General features: G+C 41.4%; 8 non-coding genes across 8 annotated transcripts; all 8 read left to right on the forward strand.

The window, feature by feature from the left end:
• Positions 1–1,762: 1,762 nt before the first annotated feature.
• On the forward strand, positions 1,763–1,835 carry Trnaq-cug. Its single transcript has one exon. It is a non-coding gene; the product is annotated as a tRNA-Gln (tRNA).
• A 2,980-nt stretch (positions 1,836–4,815) lies between these two features.
• Positions 4,816–4,888, forward strand: Trnaq-cug. The gene has a single exon. It is a non-coding gene; the product is annotated as a tRNA-Gln (tRNA).
• Positions 4,889–7,868: 2,980 nt separating this feature from the next.
• Trnaq-cug lies at positions 7,869–7,941 on the forward strand. Its single transcript has one exon. It is a non-coding gene; the product is annotated as a tRNA-Gln (tRNA).
• A 2,979-nt stretch (positions 7,942–10,920) lies between these two features.
• Positions 10,921–10,993, forward strand: Trnaq-cug. Its single transcript has one exon. It is a non-coding gene; the product is annotated as a tRNA-Gln (tRNA).
• Positions 10,994–13,972: 2,979 nt separating this feature from the next.
• Positions 13,973–14,045, forward strand: Trnaq-cug. Its single transcript has one exon. It is a non-coding gene; the product is annotated as a tRNA-Gln (tRNA).
• A 3,163-nt stretch (positions 14,046–17,208) lies between these two features.
• Trnaq-cug lies at positions 17,209–17,281 on the forward strand. The gene has a single exon. It is a non-coding gene; the product is annotated as a tRNA-Gln (tRNA).
• A 2,979-nt stretch (positions 17,282–20,260) lies between these two features.
• On the forward strand, positions 20,261–20,333 carry Trnaq-cug. The gene has a single exon. It is a non-coding gene; the product is annotated as a tRNA-Gln (tRNA).
• Positions 20,334–23,312: 2,979 nt separating this feature from the next.
• On the forward strand, positions 23,313–23,385 carry Trnaq-cug. Its single transcript has one exon. It is a non-coding gene; the product is annotated as a tRNA-Gln (tRNA).
• The last annotated feature ends 234 nt before the right edge of the window (positions 23,386–23,619 follow it).

A 23,619-nucleotide genomic window follows, 5' to 3' on the forward strand; every position in this document is an offset into this window, starting at 1 on the left:
ATCACAATACCTTAATCAAAATCAGAAACACTTATAAATATAACAAAATTGACCGTAAATCTCTATCAATAAAGCAAAATCTATACTAATGCAAATTATTCATACCTATATCATATCCCACTTTAAATGTAAAAGGACATTTATAAACATTATTTGGGAATATGGGCGCAGTTATTTCTCTCCAAACTGCTTCCTGCTGAATTGATGCGTCGTTAATTAGGTCTTTCATAGAATAACCTGTGTGCTAGCTTCATCTCAGTTGGCAGTTGAGTGAAGCAATTTTTTGAAGGCGTTCACACCAACCCTTCAGGAGGGCGTGGTCCATCATACCAAATTGGAATAGAAGAAATGAACAGCGTCTCATCCTCTGTGAAAACAAAATAAGAAACTCCTTTCCAAAGTATCATATCCTTAGATCCAAATTCATAATATCTATGTTGGATTAGTTCAGCAATATTTATAAATAAATATGTTTTAGTAGCTTTTGCTCTTTCCTCAGCATTTAAACAATTCAAAGAGAGCATAATAGCATACAGTATCAAAATTCTCTGTGTATTTTCCATCATTGTACAGCTTTGTTTTAACCTCTATTCGTTTATTTTTACTTTTAACTTTTTGCTTTTTGAGACAGGTTCTCTGTATCTTTGACCTGAAGTAACTCTGTAGACCGGGCTGTCTTTGAACTCTCAGAGATCCGCCTGTCTCTGCCTCCCAGGCATTGGGATTAAAGGTGTATGCTACTACACCTTGAACTCACAGAGATCAGTTTGCCTCTGCCTTCTAGGCACTGGGATTAAAGGTGTGTGTTACCACACACAACAACTCTCTTCCTTTTTTTTTTGTTTTTTTACTTTAAGAACTTCAACTTTTAGTCTGCATATATTTTTAACACACTGTAAACCATTTAAAAATATTCTTTGTCTTTGAATCTCTCTCTACTGTATATCTCTCTTATTCTGACCACACGAGTCTTTAATTTACCAAGCAATCTCAGTAGGACTAAAGGCGTGGCTTTGCCAGCTAGATCCAGTCCATTATTTAGCTTTCCAGCCTCATGGCTGAGTACTGGCTGTAGCCACGTTTACTGCGACAACTCTCTATGGCATTTCAAGGTTCCTGCCAGCAAGCGAGCTTCAGCAGCCTGTGCTTGCAAACCGCATGAACTGCCTGCATAAAAGAGTCAGAGTTTGCCCTGGCAGGATGGCCCAGAAAGCTGGCATTTTTAAACGGCGCAGCTTTTTTCCTGCTACGGCTGAAAACCAAAAAGCATGTGTTCAGCTTTTTGTCAACACTGTTTAAGTGTTTCATGGCAGGACCTCTTAATGAGCTGCAGGGTTTTGCAGCTAAAGCTGAGTCAGGAAGCCTCTCTTAAATGAGGCACTTGCTTGCCTCTGGCAAGCAGAGCAGACCTGAGAACACAGCAAGTCTAGTTGCCATCAAACTAATCGTAGCACTTTACTCCAAATGCTCTATTCAAAAGCTCTGTCTCCTGCAGGAGCCAGACAGAGATTGCAATGGCGGCACAGCCCCAGGAAGTCGCGCTTTAAAATGACACAGCGTTTTTTCTGCTACTGTTGCCGAATCAGGAAATCTCTCTACAGCACGCCACCAACAAACAGCAAAAATCTGTGTTAAACTCTCTCTCCCTTATTTTTAAGCCTTCTCAGGTTTTTTAAGTGGGTTTCAGCTGTCCACACGTCTGGGTGCCAACTGAAGTAATAAGGGCGGCGGAGGGGCTGCGTCCCCAACACCCCAGCCGCCTGCCTGGCTAGCTCAGTTGGTAGAGCATGAGACTCTGAATCTCAGGGTCGTGGGTTCGAGCCCCACGTTGGGCGCCATATGAAGTAATAAGGGCGGCGGCGGGGCTGCGTCCCCAACACCCCAGCCGCCTGTCCGGCTAGCTTATGCTCGGAAATAATTACACAGATACTGTATTCTTTTAAACACTGCTTGGCCCATTCTCTTCTAGGCTAATTCTCATATATTAATTTAGCCCATTTCTAATCATCTGTGTATGGCACCCCAAGGTGCACTTACCAGGAAGATTCTAGCCTATGTCCATCCTGGGTCGGAGCTTCATCCCGGGAGCGGGGCATGGCGTCTCTCTCAGGCGTCTGCTCCCTAGAGGAGAGCTGTGAGTCTGAGCTCACTTCCTCTTCCTCCCAGCGTTCTGTTCTGTTTACTCCTCCCACCTATCCTCTAACCAATAAAATGGGCCAGGGCAGTTCCATTATTAGCCAATGACCTTCCTCCATCATTTCCCCTTTTTCGGTTTAAACAAAAAAAAAGGCTTTGACATAGCAAAATTTCATATAACAAAACAGTTATCAAGTAAAAGTTACAATAATCTTTATCATAACTAAGGAAAACTATAACTATAACTAACTATTCTTAACTCCATCAAAGACTCCAGAAAGATATATTACCTAAGTAAACAAGAACTAAGAAACTTCAAACTCTAGAAAAGAAAAAGACATCTCGCTGCCTGGACAGTCACCGAAAGTTCTTTTGTACCGTTGGGGCATCCATCTTCAGCCTTCAGGTCCATGGTATCCAGCAGACATTTCCATAAAGCAGGAAAATTCAAAGTCAGTTCAGTCACTATCTGTTGTGTCCTGCAGAATGTCTCACAGACTCTTTCAAAATGAATCAGGAACCCCGAAAGATCATCTCACCTTAGGCAAGTTCAGTAGTCCTCTCTCTGTGGGTTCTCTGTGTCCAGTTTATGCAATAGTCCAGGCAAGAGCAGTTTCTTGCCCAAATGGCTATCAAACTCCATAAGGTGCCTCTTCGATGCCCATCTTCCTCTTGAAGTACATTGGTGCTGCCAGGAGCAGAGTGTCTCATTGTCATGAAAAGTCCTAAGTTATTAAAACATTAAATGTCTTATTCTGTAATCGTTGAAAGACATGAAGAATGTCTATCTAAAATATATCTACGCACATCTAGAAAATATTAACTAACATGACTACAAACTTGACTATTATTTATGATTATCTATTAACAACTTATATTTCTTAATTACACAGTACATATTTAAATGAACTACACAATCACAATACCTTAATCAAAATCAGAAACACTTATAAATATAACAAAATTGACCGTAAATCTCTATCAATAAAGCAAAATCTATACTAATGCAAATTATTCATACCTATATCATATCCCACTTTAAATGTAAAAGGACATTTATAAACATTATTTGGGAATATGGGCGCAGTTATTTCTCTCCAAACTGCTTCCTGCTGAATTGATGCGTCGTTAATTAGGTCTTTCATAGAATAACCTGTGTGCTAGCTTCATCTCAGTTGGCAGTTGAGTGAAGCAATTTTTTGAAGGCGTTCACACCAACCCTTCAGGAGGGCGTGGTCCATCATACCAAATTGGAATAGAAGAAATGAACAGCGTCTCATCCTCTGTGAAAACAAAATAAGAAACTCCTTTCCAAAGTATCATATCCTTAGATCCAAATTCATAATATCTATGTTGGATTAGTTCAGCAATATTTATAAATAAATATGTTTTAGTAGCTTTTGCTCTTTCCTCAGCATTTAAACAATTCAAAGAGAGCATAATAGCATACAGTATCAAAATTCTCTGTGTATTTTCCATCATTGTACAGCTTTGTTTTAACCTCTATTCGTTTATTTTTACTTTTAACTTTTTGCTTTTTGAGACAGGTTCTCTGTATCTTTGACCTGAAGTAACTCTGTAGACCGGGCTGTCTTTGAACTCTCAGAGATCCGCCTGTCTCTGCCTCCCAGGCATTGGGATTAAAGGTGTATGCTACTACACCTTGAACTCACAGAGATCAGTTTGCCTCTGCCTTCTAGGCACTGGGATTAAAGGTGTGTGTTACCACACACAACAACTCTCTTCCTTTTTTTTTTTGTTTTTTTACTTTAAGAACTTCAACTTTTAGTCTGCATATATTTTTAACACACTGTAAACCATTTAAAAATATTCTTTGTCTTTGAATCTCTCTCTACTGTATATCTCTCTTATTCTGACCACACGAGTCTTTAATTTACCAAGCAATCTCAGTAGGACTAAAGGCGTGGCTTTGCCAGCTAGATCCAGTCCATTATTTAGCTTTCCAGCCTCATGGCTGAGTACTGGCTGTAGCCACGTTTACTGCGACAACTCTCTATGGCATTTCAAGGTTCCTGCCAGCAAGCGAGCTTCAGCAGCCTGTGCTTGCAAACCGCATGAACTGCCTGCATAAAAGAGTCAGAGTTTGCCCTGGCAGGATGGCCCAGAAAGCTGGCATTTTTAAACGGCGCAGCTTTTTTCCTGCTACGGCTGAAAACCAAAAAGCATGTGTTCAGCTTTTTGTCAACACTGTTTAAGTGTTTCATGGCAGGACCTCTTAATGAGCTGCAGGGTTTTGCAGCTAAAGCTGAGTCAGGAAGCCTCTCTTAAATGAGGCACTTGCTTGCCTCTGGCAAGCAGAGCAGACCTGAGAACACAGCAAGTCTAGTTGCCATCAAACTAATCGTAGCACTTTACTCCAAATGCTCTATTCAAAAGCTCTGTCTCCTGCAGGAGCCAGACAGAGATTGCAATGGCGGCACAGCCCCAGGAAGTCGCGCTTTAAAATGACACAGCGTTTTTTCTGCTACTGTTGCCGAATCAGGAAATCTCTCTACAGCACGCCACCAACAAACAGCAAAAATCTGTGTTAAACTCTCTCTCCCTTATTTTTAAGCCTTCTCAGGTTTTTTAAGTGGGTTTCAGCTGTCCACACGTCTGGGTGCCAACTGAAGTAATAAGGGCGGCGGAGGGGCTGCGTCCCTAACACCCCAGCCGCCTGCCTGGCTAGCTCAGTTGGTAGAGCATGAGACTCTGAATCTCAGGGTCGTGGGTTCGAGCCCCACGTTGGGCGCCATATGAAGTAATAAGGGCGGCGGCGGGGCTGCGTCCCCAACACCCCAGCCGCCTGTCCGGCTAGCTTATGCTCGGAAATAATTACACAGATACTGTATTCTTTTAAACACTGCTTGGCCCATTCTCTTCTAGGCTAATTCTCATATATTAATTTAGCCCATTTCTAATCATCTGTGTATGGCACCCCAAGGTGCACTTACCAGGAAGATTCTAGCCTATGTCCATCCTGGGTCGGAGCTTCATCCCGGGAGCGGGGCATGGCGTCTCTCTCAGGCGTCTGCTCCCTAGAGGAGAGCTGTGAGTCTGAGCTCACTTCCTCTTCCTCCCAGCGTTCTGTTCTGTTTACTCCTCCCACCTATCCTCTAACCAATAAAATGGGCCAGGGCAGTTCCATTATTAGCCAATGACCTTCCTCCATCATTTCCCCTTTTTCGGTTTAAACAAAAAAAAAGGCTTTGACATAGCAAAATTTCATATAACAAAACAGTTATCAAGTAAAAGTTACAATAATCTTTATCATAACTAAGGAAAACTATAACTATAACTAACTATTCTTAACTCCATCAAAGACTCCAGAAAGATATATTACCTAAGTAAACAAGAACTAAGAAACTTCAAACTCTAGAAAAGAAAAAGACATCTCGCTGCCTGGACAGTCACCGAAAGTTCTTTTGTACCGTTGGGGCATCCATCTTCAGCCTTCAGGTCCATGGTATCCAGCAGACATTTCCATAAAGCAGGAAAATTCAAAGTCAGTTCAGTCACTATCTGTTGTGTCCTGCAGAATGTCTCACAGACTCTTTCAAAATGAATCAGGAACCCCGAAAGATCATCTCACCTTAGGCAAGTTCAGTAGTCCTCTCTCTGTGGGTTCTCTGTGTCCAGTTTATGCAATAGTCCAGGCAAGAGCAGTTTCTTGCCCAAATGGCTATCAAACTCCATAAGGTGCCTCTTCGATGCCCATCTTCCTCTTGAAGTACATTGGTGCTGCCAGGAGCAGAGTGTCTCATTGTCATGAAAAGTCCTAAGTTATTAAAACATTAAATGTCTTATTCTGTAATCGTTGAAAGACATGAAGAATGTCTATCTAAAATATATCTACGCACATCTAGAAAATATTAACTAACATGACTACAAACTTGACTATTATTTATGATTATCTATTAACAACTTATATTTCTTAATTACACAGTACATATTTAAATGAACTACACAATCACAATACCTTAATCAAAATCAGAAACACTTATAAATATAACAAAATTGACCGTAAATCTCTATCAATAAAGCAAAATCTATACTAATGCAAATTATTCATACCTATATCATATCCCACTTTAAATGTAAAAGGACATTTATAAACATTATTTGGGAATATGGGCGCAGTTATTTCTCTCCAAACTGCTTCCTGCTGAATTGATGCGTCGTTAATTAGGTCTTTCATAGAATAACCTGTGTGCTAGCTTCATCTCAGTTGGCAGTTGAGTGAAGCAATTTTTTGAAGGCGTTCACACCAACCCTTCAGGAGGGCGTGGTCCATCATACCAAATTGGAATAGAAGAAATGAACAGCGTCTCATCCTCTGTGAAAACAAAATAAGAAACTCCTTTCCAAAGTATCATATCCTTAGATCCAAATTCATAATATCTATGTTGGATTAGTTCAGCAATATTTATAAATAAATATGTTTTAGTAGCTTTTGCTCTTTCCTCAGCATTTAAACAATTCAAAGAGAGCATAATAGCATACAGTATCAAAATTCTCTGTGTATTTTCCATCATTGTACAGCTTTGTTTTAACCTCTATTCGTTTATTTTTACTTTTAACTTTTTGCTTTTTGAGACAGGTTCTCTGTATCTTTGAACTGAAGTAACTCTGTAGACCGGGCTGTCTTTGAACTCTCAGAGATCCGCCTGTCTCTGCCTCCCAGGCATTGGGATTAAAGGTGTATGCTACTACACCTTGAACTCACAGAGATCAGTTTGCCTCTGCCTTCTAGGCACTGGGATTAAAGGTGTGTGTTACCACACACAACAACTCTCTTCCTTTTTTTTTTTGTTTTTTTACTTTAAGAACTTCAACTTTTAGTCTGCATATATTTTTAACACACTGTAAACCATTTAAAAATATTCTTTGTCTTTGAATCTCTCTCTACTGTATATCTCTCTTATTCTGACCACACGAGTCTTTAATTTACCAAGCAATCTCAGTAGGACTAAAGGCGTGGCTTTGCCAGCTAGATCCAGTCCATTATTTAGCTTTCCAGCCTCATGGCTGAGTACTGGCTGTAGCCACGTTTACTGCGACAACTCTCTATGGCATTTCAAGGTTCCTGCCAGCAAGCGAGCTTCAGCAGCCTGTGCTTGCAAACCGCATGAACTGCCTGCATAAAAGAGTCAGAGTTTGCCCTGGCAGGATGGCCCAGAAAGCTGGCATTTTTAAACGGCGCAGCTTTTTTCCTGCTACGGCTGAAAACCAAAAAGCATGTGTTCAGCTTTTTGTCAACACTGTTTAAGTGTTTCATGGCAGGACCTCTTAATGAGCTGCAGGGTTTTGCAGCTAAAGCTGAGTCAGGAAGCCTCTCTTAAATGAGGCACTTGCTTGCCTCTGGCAAGCAGAGCAGACCTGAGAACACAGCAAGTCTAGTTGCCATCAAACTAATCGTAGCACTTTACTCCAAATGCTCTATTCAAAAGCTCTGTCTCCTGCAGGAGCCAGACAGAGATTGCAATGGCGGCACAGCCCCAGGAAGTCGCGCTTTAAAATGACACAGCGTTTTTTCTGCTACTGTTGCCGAATCAGGAAATCTCTCTACAGCACGCCACCAACAAACAGCAAAAATCTGTGTTAAACTCTCTCTCCCTTATTTTTAAGCCTTCTCAGGTTTTTTAAGTGGGTTTCAGCTGTCCACACGTCTGGGTGCCAACTGAAGTAATAAGGGCGGCGGAGGGGCTGCGTCCCCAACACCCCAGCCGCCTGCCTGGCTAGCTCAGTTGGTAGAGCATGAGACTCTGAATCTCAGGGTCGTGGGTTCGAGCCCCACGTTGGGCGCCATATGAAGTAATAAGGGCGGCGGCGGGGCTGCGTCCCCAACACCCCAGCCGCCTGTCCGGCTAGCTTATGCTCGGAAATAATTACACAGATACTGTATTCTTTTAAACACTGCTTGGCCCATTCTCTTCTAGGCTAATTCTCATATATTAATTTAGCCCATTTCTAATCATCTGTGTATGGCACCCCAAGGTGCACTTACCAGGAAGATTCTAGCCTATGTCCATCCTGGGTCGGAGCTTCATCCCGGGAGCGGGGCATGGCGTCTCTCTCAGGCGTCTGCTCCCTAGAGGAGAGCTGTGAGTCTGAGCTCACTTCCTCTTCCTCCCAGCGTTCTGTTCTGTTTACTCCTCCCACCTATCCTCTAACCAATAAAATGGGCCAGGGCAGTTCCATTATTAGCCAATGACCTTCCTCCATCATTTCCCCTTTTTCGGTTTAAACAAAAAAAAAGGCTTTGACATAGCAAAATTTCATATAACAAAACAGTTATCAAGTAAAAGTTACAATAATCTTTATCATAACTAAGGAAAACTATAACTATAACTAACTATTCTTAACTCCATCAAAGACTCCAGAAAGATATATTACCTAAGTAAACAAGAACTAAGAAACTTCAAACTCTAGAAAAGAAAAAGACATCTCGCTGCCTGGACAGTCACCGAAAGTTCTTTTGTACTGTTGGGGCATCCATCTTCAGCCTTCAGGTCCATGGTATCCAGCAGACATTTCCATAAAGCAGGAAAATTCAAAGTCAGTTCAGTCACTATCTGTTGTGTCCTGCAGAATGTCTCACAGACTCTTTCAAAATGAATCAGGAACCCCGAAAGATCATCTCACCTTAGGCAAGTTCAGTAGTCCTCTCTCTGTGGGTTCTCTGTGTCCAGTTTATGCAATAGTCCAGGCAAGAGCAGTTTCTTGCCCAAATGGCTATCAAACTCCATAAGGTGCCTCTTCGATGCCCATCTTCCTCTTGAAGTACATTGGTGCTGCCAGGAGCAGAGTGTCTCATTGTCATGAAAAGTCCTAAGTTATTAAAACATTAAATGTCTTATTCTGTAATCGTTGAAAGACATGAAGAATGTCTATCTAAAATATATCTACGCACATCTAGAAAATATTAACTAACATGACTACAAACTTGACTATTATTTATGATTATCTATTAACAACTTATATTTCTTAATTACACAGTACATATTTAAATGAACTACACAATCACAATACCTTAATCAAAATCAGAAACACTTATAAATATAACAAAATTGACCGTAAATCTCTATCAATAAAGCAAAATCTATACTAATGCAAATTATTCATACCTATATCATATCCCACTTTAAATGTAAAAGGACATTTATAAACATTATTTGGGAATATGGGCGCAGTTATTTCTCTCCAAACTGCTTCCTGCTGAATTGATGCGTCGTTAATTAGGTCTTTCATAGAATAACCTGTGTGCTAGCTTCATCTCAGTTGGCAGTTGAGTGAAGCAATTTTTTGAAGGCGTTCACACCAACCCTTCAGGAGGGCGTGGTCCATCATACCAAATTGGAATAGAAGAAATGAACAGCGTCTCATCCTCTGTGAAAACAAAATAAGAAACTCCTTTCCAAAGTATCATATCCTTAGATCCAAATTCATAATATCTATGTTGGATTAGTTCAGCAATATTTATAAATAAATATGTTTTAGTAGCTTTTGCTCTTTCCTCAGCATTTAAACAATTCAAAGAGAGCATAATAGCATACAGTATCAAAATTCTCTGTGTATTTTCCATCATTGTACAGCTTTGTTTTAACCTCTATTCGTTTATTTTTACTTTTAACTTTTTGCTTTTTGAGACAGGTTCTCTGTATCTTTGACCTGAAGTAACTCTGTAGACCGGGCTGTCTTTGAACTCTCAGAGATCCGCCTGTCTCTGCCTCCCAGGCATTGGGATTAAAGGTGTATGCTACTACACCTTGAACTCACAGAGATCAGTTTGCCTCTGCCTTCTAGGCACTGGGATTAAAGGTGTGTGTTACCACACACAACAACTCTCTTCCTTTTTTTTTTGTTTTTTTACTTTAAGAACTTCAACTTTTAGTCTGCATATATTTTTAACACACTGTAAACCATTTAAAAATATTCTTTGTCTTTGAATCTCTCTCTACTGTATATCTCTCTTATTCTGACCACACGAGTCTTTAATTTACCAAGCAATCTCAGTAGGACTAAAGGCGTGGCTTTGCCAGCTAGATCCAGTCCATTATTTAGCTTTCCAGCCTCATGGCTGAGTACTGGCTGTAGCCACGTTTACTGCGACAACTCTCTATGGCATTTCAAGGTTCCTGCCAGCAAGCGAGCTTCAGCAGCCTGTGCTTGCAAACCGCATGAACTGCCTGCATAAAAGAGTCAGAGTTTGCCCTGGCAGGATGGCCCAGAAAGCTGGCATTTTTAAACGGCGCAGCTTTTTTCCTGCTACGGCTGAAAACCAAAAAGCATGTGTTCAGCTTTTTGTCAACACTGTTTAAGTGTTTCATGGCAGGACCTCTTAATGAGCTGCAGGGTTTTGCAGCTAAAGCTGAGTCAGGAAGCCTCTCTTAAATGAGGCACTTGCTTGCCTCTGGCAAGCAGAGCAGACCTGAGAACACAGCAAGTCTAGTTGCCATCAAACTAATCGTAGCACTTTACTCCAAATGCTCTATTCAAAAGCTCTGTCTCCTGCAGGAGCCAGACAGAGATTGCAATGGCGGCACAGCCCCAGGAAGTCGCGCTTTAAAATGACACAGCGTTTTTTCTGCTACTGTTGCCGAATCAGGAAATCTCTCTACAGCACGCCACCAACAAACAGCAAAAATCTGTGTTAAACTCTCTCTCCCTTATTTTTAAGCCTTCTCAGGTTTTTTAAGTGGGTTTCAGCTGTCCACACGTCTGGGTGCCAACTGAAGTAATAAGGGCGGCGGAGGGGCTGCGTCCCCAACACCCCAGCCGCCTGCCTGGCTAGCTCAGTTGGTAGAGCATGAGACTCTGAATCTCAGGGTCGTGGGTTCGAGCCCCACGTTGGGCGCCATATGAAGTAATAAGGGCGGCGGCGGGGCTGCGTCCCCAACACCCCAGCCGCCTGTCCGGCTAGCTTATGCTCGGAAATAATTACACAGATACTGTATTCTTTTAAACACTGCTTGGCCCATTCTCTTCTAGGCTAATTCTCATATATTAATTTAGCCCATTTCTAATCATCTGTGTATGGCACCCCAAGGTGCACTTACCAGGAAGATTCTAGCCTATGTCCATCCTGGGTCGGAGCTTCATCCCGGGAGCGGGGCATGGCGTCTCTCTCAGGCGTCTGCTCCCTAGAGGAGAGCTGTGAGTCTGAGCTCACTTCCTCTTCCTCCCAGCGTTCTGTTCTGTTTACTCCTCCCACCTATCCTCTAACCAATAAAATGGGCCAGGGCAGTTCCATTATTAGCCAATGACCTTCCTCCATCATTTCCCCTTTTTCGGTTTAAACAAAAAAAAAGGCTTTGACATAGCAAAATTTCATATAACAAAACAGTTATCAAGTAAAAGTTACAATAATCTTTATCATAACTAAGGAAAACTATAACTATAACTAACTATTCTTAACTCCATCAAAGACTCCAGAAAGATATATTACCTAAGTAAACAAGAACTAAGAAACTTCAAACTCTAGAAAAGAAAAAGACATCTCGCTGCCTGGACAGTCACCGAAAGTTCTTTTGTACCGTTGGGGCATCCATCTTCAGCCTTCAGGTCCATGGTATCCAGCAGACATTTCCATAAAGCAGGAAAATTCAAAGTCAGTTCAGTCACTATCTGTTGTGTCCTGCAGAATGTCTCACAGACTCTTTCAAAATGAATCAGGAACCCCGAAAGATCATCTCACCTTAGGCAAGTTCAGTAGTCCTCTCTCTGTGGGTTCTCTGTGTCCAGTTTATGCAATAGTCCAGGCAAGAGCAGTTTCTTGCCCAAATGGCTATCAAACTCCATAAGGTGCCTCTTCGATGCCCATCTTCCTCTTGAAGTACATTGGTGCTGCCAGGAGCAGAGTGTCTCATTGTCATGAAAAGTCCTAAGTTATTAAAACATTAAATGTCTTATTCTGTAATCGTTGAAAGACATGAAGAATGTCTATCTAAAATATATCTACGCACATCTAGAAAATATTAACTAACATGACTACAAACTTGACTATTATTTATGATTATCTATTAACAACTTATATTTCTTAATTACACAGTACATATTTAAATGAACTACACAATCACAATACCTTAATCAAAATCAGAAACACTTATAAATATAACAAAATTGACCGTAAATCTCTATCAATAAAGCAAAATCTATACTAATGCAAATTATTCATACCTATATCATATCCCACTTTAAATGTAAAAGGACATTTATAAACATTATTTGGGAATATGGGCGCAGTTATTTCTCTCCAAACTGCTTCCTGCTGAATTGATGCGTCGTTAATTAGGTCTTTCATAGAATAACCTGTGTGCTAGCTTCATCTCAGTTGGCAGTTGAGTGAAGCAATTTTTTGAAGGCGTTCACACCAACCCTTCAGGAGGGCGTGGTCCATCATACCAAATTGGAATAGAAGAAATGAACAGCGTCTCATCCTCTGTGAAAACAAAATAAGAAACTCCTTTCCAAAGTATCATATCCTTAGATCCAAATTCATAATATCTATGTTGGATTAGTTCAGCAATATTTATAAATAAATATGTTTTAGTAGCTTTTGCTCTTTCCTCAGCATTTAAACAATTCAAAGAGAGCATAATAGCATACAGTATCAAAATTCTCTGTGTATTTTCCATCATTGTACAGCTTTGTTTTAACCTCTATTCGTTTATTTTTACTTTTAACTTTTTGCTTTTTGAGACAGGTTCTCTGTATCTTTGACCTGAAGTAACTCTGTAGACCGGGCTGTCTTTGAACTCTCAGAGATCCGCCTGTCTCTGCCTCCCAGGCATTGGGATTAAAGGTGTATGCTACTACACCTTGAACTCACAGAGATCAGTTTGCCTCTGCCTTCTAGGCACTGGGATTAAAGGTGTGTGTTACCACACACAACAACTCTCTTCCTTTTTTTTTTGTTTTTTTACTTTAAGAACTTCAACTTTTAGTCTGCATATATTTTTAACACACTGTAAACCATTTAAAAATATTCTTTGTCTTTGAATCTCTCTCTACTGTATATCTCTCTTATTCTGACCACACGAGTCTTTAATTTACCAAGCAATCTCAGTAGGACTAAAGGCGTGGCTTTGCCAGCTAGATCCAGTCCATTATTTAGCTTTCCAGCCTCATGGCTGAGTACTGGCTGTAGCCACGTTTACTGCGACAACTCTCTATGGCATTTCAAGGTTCCTGCCAGCAAGCGAGCTTCAGCAGCCTGTGCTTGCAAACCGCATGAACTGCCTGCATAAAAGAGTCAGAGTTTGCCCTGGCAGGATGGCCCAGAAAGCTGGCATTTTTAAACGGCGCAGCTTTTTTCCTGCTACGGCTGAAAACCAAAAAGCATGTGTTCAGCTTTTTGTCAACACTGTTTAAGTGTTTCATGGCAGGACCTCTTAATGAGCTGCAGGGTTTTGCAGCTAAAGCTGAGTCAGGAAGCCTCTCTTAAATGAGGCACTTGCTTGCCTCTGGCAAGCAGAGCAGACCTGAGAACACAGCAAGTCTAGTTGCCATCAAACTAATCGTAGCACTTTACTCCAAATGCTCTATTCAAAAGCTCTGTCTCCTGCAGGAGCCAGACAGAGATTGCAATGGCGGCACAGCCCCAGGAAGTCGCGCTTTAAAATGACACAGCGTTTTTTCTGCTACTGTTGCCGAATCAGGAAATCTCTCTACAGCACGCCACCAACAAACAGCAAAAATCTGTGTTAAACTCTCTCTCCCTTATTTTTAAGCCTTCTCAGGTTTTTTAAGTGGGTTTCAGCTGTCCACACGTCTGGGTGCCAACTGAAGTAATAAGGGCGGCGGAGGGGCTGCGTCCCCAACACCCCAGCCGCCTGCCTGGCTAGCTCAGTTGGTAGAGCATGAGACTCTGAATCTCAGGGTCGTGGGTTCGAGCCCCACGTTGGGCGCCATATGAAGTAATAAGGGCGGCGGCGGGGCTGCGTCCCCAACACCCCAGCCGCCTGTCCGGCTAGCTTATGCTCGGAAATAATTACACAGATACTGTATTCTTTTAAACACTGCTTGGCCCATTCTCTTCTAGGCTAATTCTCATATATTAATTTAGCCCATTTCTAATCATCTGTGTATGGCACCCCAAGGTGCACTTACCAGGAAGATTCTAGCCTATGTCCATCCTGGGTCGGAGCTTCATCCCGGGAGCGGGGCATGGCGTCTCTCTCAGGCGTCTGCTCCCTAGAGGAGAGCTGTGAGTCTGAGCTCACTTCCTCTTCCTCCCAGCGTTCTGTTCTGTTTACTCCTCCCACCTATCCTCTAACCAATAAAATGGGCCAGGGCAGTTCCATTATTAGCCAATGACCTTCCTCCATCATTTCCCCTTTTTCGGTTTAAACAAAAAAAAAGGCTTTGACATAGCAAAATTTCATATAACAAAACAGTTATCAAGTAAAAGTTACAATAATCTTTATCATAACTAAGGAAAACTATAACTATAACTAACTATTCTTAACTCCATCAAAGACTCCAGAAAGATATATTACCTAAGTAAACAAGAACTAAGAAACTTCAAACTCTAGAAAAGAAAAAGACATCTCGCTGCCTGGACAGTCACCGAAAGTTCTTTTGTACCGTTGGGGCATCCATCTTCAGCCTTCAGGTCCATGGTATCCAGCAGACATTTCCATAAAGCAGGAAAATTCAAAGTCAGTTCAGTCACTATCTGTTGTGTCCTGCAGAATGTCTCACAGACTCTTTCAAAATGAATCAGGAACCCCGAAAGATCATCTCACCTTAGGCAAGTTCAGTAGTCCTCTCTCTGTGGGTTCTCTGTGTCCAGTTTATGCAATAGTCCAGGCAAGAGCAGTTTCTTGCCCAAATGGCTATCAAACTCCATAAGGTGCCTCTTCGATGCCCATCTTCCTCTTGAAGTACATTGGTGCTGCCAGGAGCAGAGTGTCTCATTGTCATGAAAAGTCCTAAGTTATTAAAACATTAAATGTCTTATTCTGTAATCGTTGAAAGACATGAAGAATGTCTATCTAAAATATATCTACGCACATCTAGAAAATATTAACTAACATGACTACAAACTTGACTATTATTTATGATTATCTATTAACAACTTATATTTCTTAATTACACAGTACATATTTAAATGAACTACACAATCACAATACCTTAATCAAAATCAGAAACACTTATAAATATAACAAAATTGACCGTAAATCTCTATCAATAAAGCAAAATCTATACTAATGCAAATTATTCATACCTATATCATATCCCACTTTAAATGTAAAAGGACATTTATAAACATTATTTGGGAATATGGGCGCAGTTATTTCTCTCCAAACTGCTTCCTGCTGAATTGATGCGTCGTTAATTAGGTCTTTCATAGAATAACCTGTGTGCTAGCTTCATCTCAGTTGGCAGTTGAGTGAAGCAATTTTTTGAAGGCGTTCACACCAACCCTTCAGGAGGGCGTGGTCCATCATACCAAATTGGAATAGAAGAAATGAACAGCGTCTCATCCTCTGTGAAAACAAAATAAGAAACTCCTTTCCAAAGTATCATATCCTTAGATCCAAATTCATAATATCTATGTTGGATTAGTTCAGCAATATTTATAAATAAATATGTTTTAGTAGCTTTTGCTCTTTCCTCAGCATTTAAACAATTCAAAGAGAGCATAATAGCATACAGTATCAAAATTCTCTGTGTATTTTCCATCATTGTACAGCTTTGTTTTAACCTCTATTCGTTTATTTTTACTTTTAACTTTTTGCTTTTTGAGACAGGTTCTCTGTATCTTTGACCTGAAGTAACTCTGTAGACCGGGCTGTCTTTGAACTCTCAGAGATCCGCCTGTCTCTGCCTCCCAGGCATTGGGATTAAAGGTGTATGCTACTACACCTTGAACTCACAGAGATCAGTTTGCCTCTGCCTTCTAGGCACTGGGATTAAAGGTGTGTGTTACCACACACAACAACTCTCTTCCTTTTTTTTTTGTTTTTTTACTTTAAGGACTTCAACTTTTAGTCTGCATATATTTTTTTTTTTTTTTTTTTTTTTTTTTTTTTTTTTTGGGGATAGAGTTTATTTTGTGGGTACTGGAAAAGGTATAAGGGTAAGAGGAATAGGGAGAGAAGAGGGAGAGGGAGAGAGAGAGAGAGAGAGAGAGAGAGAGAGAGAGAGAAGGGGGGTGGGGAGGAAGCAGTAGTTCTCTGCATATATTTTTAACACACTGTAAACCATTTAAAAATTTTCTTTGTCTTTGAATCTCTCTCTACTGTATATCTCTCTTTTTCTGACCACACGAGTCTTTAATTTACCAAGCAATCTCAGTAGGACTAAAGGCGTGGCTTTGCCAGCTAGATCCAGTCCATTATTTAGCTTTCCAGCCTCATGGCTGAGTACTGGCTGTAGCCACGTTTACTGCGACAACTCTCTATGGCATTTCAAGGTTCCTGCCAGCAAGCGAGCTTCAGCAGCCTGTGCTTGCAAACCGCATGAACTGCCTGCATAAAAGAGTCAGAGTTTGCCCTGGCAGGATGGCCCAGAAAGCTGGCATTTTTAAACGGCGCAGCTTTTTTCCTGCTACGGCTGAAAACCAAAAAGCATGTGTTCAGCTTTTTGTCAACACTGTTTAAGTGTTTCATGGCAGGACCTCTTAATGAGCTGCAGGGTTTTGCAGCTAAAGCTGAGTCAGGAAGCCTCTCTTAAATGAGGCACTTGCTTGCCTCTGGCAAGCAGAGCAGACCTGAGAACACAGCAAGTCTAGTTGCCATCAAACTAATCGTAGCACTTTACTCCAAATGCTCTATTCAAAAGCTCTGTCTCCTGCAGGAGCCAGACAGAGATTGCAATGGCGGCACAGCCCCAGGAAGTCGCGCTTTAAAATGACACAGCGTTTTTTCTGCTACTGTTGCCGAATCAGGAAATCTCTCTACAGCACGCCACCAACAAACAGCAAAAATCTGTGTTAAACTCTCTCTCCCTTATTTTTAAGCCTTCTCAGGTTTTTTAAGTGGGTTTCAGCTGTCCACACGTCTGGGTGCCAACTGAAGTAATAAGGGCGGCGGAGGGGCTGCGTCCCCAACACCCCAGCCGCCTGCCTGGCTAGCTCAGTTGGTAGAGCATGAGACTCTGAATCTCAGGGTCGTGGGTTCGAGCCCCACGTTGGGCGCCATATGAAGTAATAAGGGCGGCGGCGGGGCTGCGTCCCCAACACCCCAGCCGCCTGTCCGGCTAGCTTATGCTCGGAAATAATTACACAGATACTGTATTCTTTTAAACACTGCTTGGCCCATTCTCTTCTAGGCTAATTCTCATATATTAATTTAGCCCATTTCTAATCATCTGTGTATGGCACCCCAAGGTGCACTTACCAGGAAGATTCTAGCCTATGTCCATCCTGGGTCGGAGCTTCATCCCGGGAGCGGGGCATGGCGTCTCTCTCAGGCGTCTGCTCCCTAGAGGAGAGCTGTGAGTCTGAGCTCACTTCCTCTTCCTCCCAGCGTTCTGTTCTGTTTACTCCTCCCACCTATCCTCTAACCAATAAAATGGGCCAGGGCAGTTCCATTATTAGCCAATGACCTTCCTCCATCATTTCCCCTTTTTCGGTTTAAACAAAAAAAAAGGCTTTGACATAGCAAAATTTCATATAACAAAACAGTTATCAAGTAAAAGTTACAATAATCTTTATCATAACTAAGGAAAACTATAACTATAACTAACTATTCTTAACTCCATCAAAGACTCCAGAAAGATATATTACCTAAGTAAACAAGAACTAAGAAACTTCAAACTCTAGAAAAGAAAAAGACATCTCGCTGCCTGGACAGTCACCGAAAGTTCTTTTGTACCGTTGGGGCATCCATCTTCAGCCTTCAGGTCCATGGTATCCAGCAGACATTTCCATAAAGCAGGAAAATTCAAAGTCAGTTCAGTCACTATCTGTTGTGTCCTGCAGAATGTCTCACAGACTCTTTCAAAATGAATCAGGAACCCCGAAAGATCATCTCACCTTAGGCAAGTTCAGTAGTCCTCTCTCTGTGGGTTCTCTGTGTCCAGTTTATGCAATAGTCCAGGCAAGAGCAGTTTCTTGCCCAAATGGCTATCAAACTCCATAAGGTGCCTCTTCGATGCCCATCTTCCTCTTGAAGTACATTGGTGCTGCCAGGAGCAGAGTGTCTCATTGTCATGAAAAGTCCTAAGTTATTAAAACATTAAATGTCTTATTCTGTAATCGTTGAAAGACATGAAGAATGTCTATCTAAAATATATCTACGCACATCTAGAAAATATTAACTAACATGACTACAAACTTGACTATTATTTATGATTATCTATTAACAACTTATATTTCTTAATTACACAGTACATATTTAAATGAACTACACAATCACAATACCTTAATCAAAATCAGAAACACTTATAAATATAACAAAATTGACCGTAAATCTCTATCAATAAAGCAAAATCTATACTAATGCAAATTATTCATACCTATATCATATCCCACTTTAAATGTAAAAGGACATTTATAAACATTATTTGGGAATATGGGCGCAGTTATTTCTCTCCAAACTGCTTCCTGCTGAATTGATGCGTCGTTAATTAGGTCTTTCATAGAATAACCTGTGTGCTAGCTTCATCTCAGTTGGCAGTTGAGTGAAGCAATTTTTTGAAGGCGTTCACACCAACCCTTCAGGAGGGCGTGGTCCATCATACCAAATTGGAATAGAAGAAATGAACAGCGTCTCATCCTCTGTGAAAACAAAATAAGAAACTCCTTTCCAAAGTATCATATCCTTAGATCCAAATTCATAATATCTATGTTGGATTAGTTCAGCAATATTTATAAATAAATATGTTTTAGTAGCTTTTGCTCTTTCCTCAGCATTTAAACAATTCAAAGAGAGCATAATAGCATACAGTATCAAAATTCTCTGTGTATTTTCCATCATTGTACAGCTTTGTTTTAACCTCTATTCGTTTATTTTTACTTTTAACTTTTTGCTTTTTGAGACAGGTTCTCTGTATCTTTGACCTGAAGTAACTCTGTAGACCGGGCTGTCTTTGAACTCTCAGAGATCCGCCTGTCTCTGCCTCCCAGGCATTGGGATTAAAGGTGTATGCTACTACACCTTGAACTCACAGAGATCAGTTTGCCTCTGCCTTCTAGGCACTGGGATTAAAGGTGTGTGTTACCACACACAACAACTCTCTTCCTTTTTTTTTTGTTTTTTTACTTTAAGAACTTCAACTTTTAGTCTGCATATATTTTTAACACACTGTAAACCATTTAAAAATATTCTTTGTCTTTGAATCTCTCTCTACTGTATATCTCTCTTATTCTGACCACACGAGTCTTTAATTTACCAAGCAATCTCAGTAGGACTAAAGGCGTGGCTTTGCCAGCTAGATCCAGTCCATTATTTAGCTTTCCAGCCTCATGGCTGAGTACTGGCTGTAGCCACGTTTACTGCGACAACTCTCTATGGCATTTCAAGGTTCCTGCCAGCAAGCGAGCTTCAGCAGCCTGTGCTTGCAAACCGCATGAACTGCCTGCATAAAAGAGTCAGAGTTTGCCCTGGCAGGATGGCCCAGAAAGCTGGCATTTTTAAACGGCGCAGCTTTTTTCCTGCTACGGCTGAAAACCAAAAAGCATGTGTTCAGCTTTTTGTCAACACTGTTTAAGTGTTTCATGGCAGGACCTCTTAATGAGCTGCAGGGTTTTGCAGCTAAAGCTGAGTCAGGAAGCCTCTCTTAAATGAGGCACTTGCTTGCCTCTGGCAAGCAGAGCAGACCTGAGAACACAGCAAGTCTAGTTGCCATCAAACTAATCGTAGCACTTTACTCCAAATGCTCTATTCAAAAGCTCTGTCTCCTGCAGGAGCCAGACAGAGATTGCAATGGCGGCACAGCCCCAGGAAGTCGCGCTTTAAAATGACACAGCGTTTTTTCTGCTACTGTTGCCGAATCAGGAAATCTCTCTACAGCACGCCACCAACAAACAGCAAAAATCTGTGTTAAACTCTCTCTCCCTTATTTTTAAGCCTTCTCAGGTTTTTTAAGTGGGTTTCAGCTGTCCACACGTCTGGGTGCCAACTGAAGTAATAAGGGCGGCGGAGGGGCTGCGTCCCTAACACCCCAGCCGCCTGCCTGGCTAGCTCAGTTGGTAGAGCATGAGACTCTGAATCTCAGGGTCGTGGGTTCGAGCCCCACGTTGGGCGCCATATGAAGTAATAAGGGCGGCGGCGGGGCTGCGTCCCCAACACCCCAGCCGCCTGTCCGGCTAGCTTATGCTCGGAAATAATTACACAGATACTGTATTCTTTTAAACACTGCTTGGCCCATTCTCTTCTAGGCTAATTCTCATATATTAATTTAGCCCATTTCTAATCATCTGTGTATGGCACCCCAAGGTGCACTTACCAGGAAGATTCTAGCCTATGTCCATCCTGGGTCGGAGCTTCATCCCGGGAGCGGGGCATGGCGTCTCTCTCAGGCGTCTGCTCCCTAGAGGAGAGCTGTGAGTCTGAGCTCACTTCCTCTTCCTCCCAGCGTTCTGTTCTGTTTACTCCTCCCACCTATCCTCTAACCAATAAAATGGGCCAGGGCAGTTCCATTATTAGCCAATGACCTTCCTCCATCATTTCCCCTTTTTCGGTTTAAACAAAAAAAAAGGCTTTGACATAGCAAAATTTCATATAACAAAACAGTTATCAAGTAAAAGTTACAATAATCTTTATCATAACTAAGGAAAACTATAACTATAACTAACTATTCTTAACTCCATCAAAGACTCCAGAAAGATATATTACCTAAGTAAACAAGAACTAAGAAACTTCAAACTCTAGAAAAGAAAAAGACATCTCGCTGCCTGGACAGTCACCGAAAGTTCTTTTGTACCGTTGGGGCATCCATCTTCAGCCTTCAGGTCCATGGTATCCAGCAGACATTTCCATAAAGCAGGAAAATTCAAAGTCAGTTCAGTCACTATCTGTTGTGTCCTGCAGAATGTCTCACAGACTCTTTCAAAATGAATCAGGAACCCCGAAAGATCATCTCACCTTAGGCAAGTTCAGTAGTCCTCTCTCTGTGGGTTCTCTGTGTCCAGTTTATGCAATAGTCCAGGCAAGAGCAGTTTCTTGCCCAAATGGCTATCAAACTCCATAAGGTGCCTCTTCGATGCCCATCTTCCTCTTGAAGTACATTGGTGCTGCCAGGAGCAGAGTGTCTCATTGTCATGAAAAGTCCTAAGTTATTAAAACATTAAATGTCTTATTCTGTAATCGTTGAAAGACATGAAGAATGTCTATCTAAAATATATCTACGCACATCTAGAAAATATTAACTAACATGACTACAAACTTGACTATTATTTATGATTATCTATTAACAACTTATATTTCTTAATTACACAGTACATATTTAAATGAACTACACAATCACAATACCTTAATCAAAATCAGAAACACTTATAAATATAACAAAATTGACCGTAAATCTCTATCAATAAAGCAAAATCTATACTAATGCAAATTATTCATACCTATATCATATCCCACTTTAAATGTAAAAGGACATTTATAAACATTATTTGGGAATATGGGCGCAGTTATTTCTCTCCAAACTGCTTCCTGCTGAATTGATGCGTCGTTAATTAGGTCTTTCATAGAATAACCTGTGTGCTAGCTTCATCTCAGTTGGCAGTTGAGTGAAGCAATTTTTTGAAGGCGTTCACACCAACCCTTCAGGAGGGCGTGGTCCATCATACCAAATTGGAATAGAAGAAATGAACAGCGTCTCATCCTCTGTGAAAACAAAATAAGAAACTCCTTTCCAAAGTATCATATCCTTAGATCCAAATTCATAATATCTATGTTGGATTAGTTCAGCAATATTTATAAATAAATATGTTTTAGTAGCTTTTGCTCTTTCCTCAGCATTTAAACAATTCAAAGAGAGCATAATAGCATACAGTATCAAAATTCTCTGTGTATTTTCCATCATTGTACAGCTTTGTTTTAACCTCTATTCGTTTATTTTTACTTTTAACTTTTTGCTTTTTGAGACAGGTTCTCTGTATCTTTGACCTGAAGTAACTCTGTAGACCGGGCTGTCTTTGAACTCTCAGAGATCCGCCTGTCTCTGCCTCCCAGGCATTGGGATTAAAGGTGTATGCTACTACACCTTGAACTCACAGAGATCAGTTTGCCTCTGCCTTCTAGGCACTGGGATTAAAGGTGTGTGTTACCACACACAACAACTCTCTTCCTTTTTTTTTTGTTTTTTTACTTTAAGAACTTCAACTTTTAGTCTGCATATATTTTTAACACACTGTAAACCATTTAAAAATATTCTTTGTCTTTGAATCTCTCTCTACTGTATATCTCTCTTATTCTGACCACACGAGTCTTTAATTTACCAAGCAATCTCAGTAGGACTAAAGGCGTGGCTTTGCCAGCTAGATCCAGTCCATTATTTAGCTTTCCAGCCTCATGGCTGAGTACTGGCTGTAGCCACGTTTACTGCGACAACTCTCTATGGCATTTCAAGGTTCCTGCCAGCAAGCGAGCTTCAGCAGCCTGTGCTTGCAAACCGCATGAACTGCCTGCATAAAAGAGTCAGAGTTTGCCCTGGCAGGATGGCCCAGAAAGCTGGCATTTTTAAACGGCGCAGCTTTTTTCCTGCTACGGCTGAAAACCAAAAAGCATGTGTTCAGCTTTTTGTCAACACTGTTTAAGTGTTTCATGGCAGGACCTCTTAATGAGCTGCAGGGTTTTGCAGCTAAAGCTGAGTCAGGAAGCCTCTCTTAAATGAGGCACTTGCTTGCCTCTGGCAAGCAGAGCAGACCTGAGAACACAGCAAGTCTAGTTGCCATCAAACTAATCGTAGCACTTTACTCCAAATGCTCTATTCAAAAGCTCTGTCTCCTGCAGGAGCCAGACAGAGATTGCAATGGCGGCACAGCCCCAGGAAGTCGTGCTTTAAAATGACACAGCGTTTTTTCTGCTACTGTTGCCGAATCAGGAAATCTCTCTACAGCACGCCACCAACAAACAGCAAAAATCTGTGTTAAACTCTCTCTCCCTTATTTTTAAGCCTTCTCAGGTTTTTTAAGTGGGTTTCAGCTGTCCACACGTCTGGGTGCCAACTGAAGTAATAAGGGCGGCGGAGGGGCTGCGTCCCCAACACCCCAGCCGCCTGCCTGGCTAGCTCAGTTGGTAGAGCATGAGACTCTGAATCTCAGGGTCGTGGGTTCGAGCCCCACGTTGGGCGCCATATGAAGTAATAAGGGCGGCGGCGGGGCTGCGTCCCCAACACCCCAGCCGCCTGTCCGGCTAGCTTATGCTCGGAAATAATTACACAGATACTGTATTCTTTTAAACACTGCTTGGCCCATTCTCTTCTAGGCTAATTCTCATATATTAATTTAGCCCATTTCTAATCATCTGTGTATGGCACCCCAAGGTGCACTTACCAGGAAGATTCTAGCCTATGTCCATCCTGGGT

This window comes from Microtus oregoni, unplaced genomic scaffold (genome assembly GCF_018167655.1).
Source record: "Microtus oregoni isolate MIOR12 unplaced genomic scaffold, Mior012 000067F_ref0000223, whole genome shotgun sequence".
Lineage (NCBI taxonomy): Eukaryota > Metazoa > Chordata > Mammalia > Rodentia > Cricetidae > Microtus > Microtus oregoni.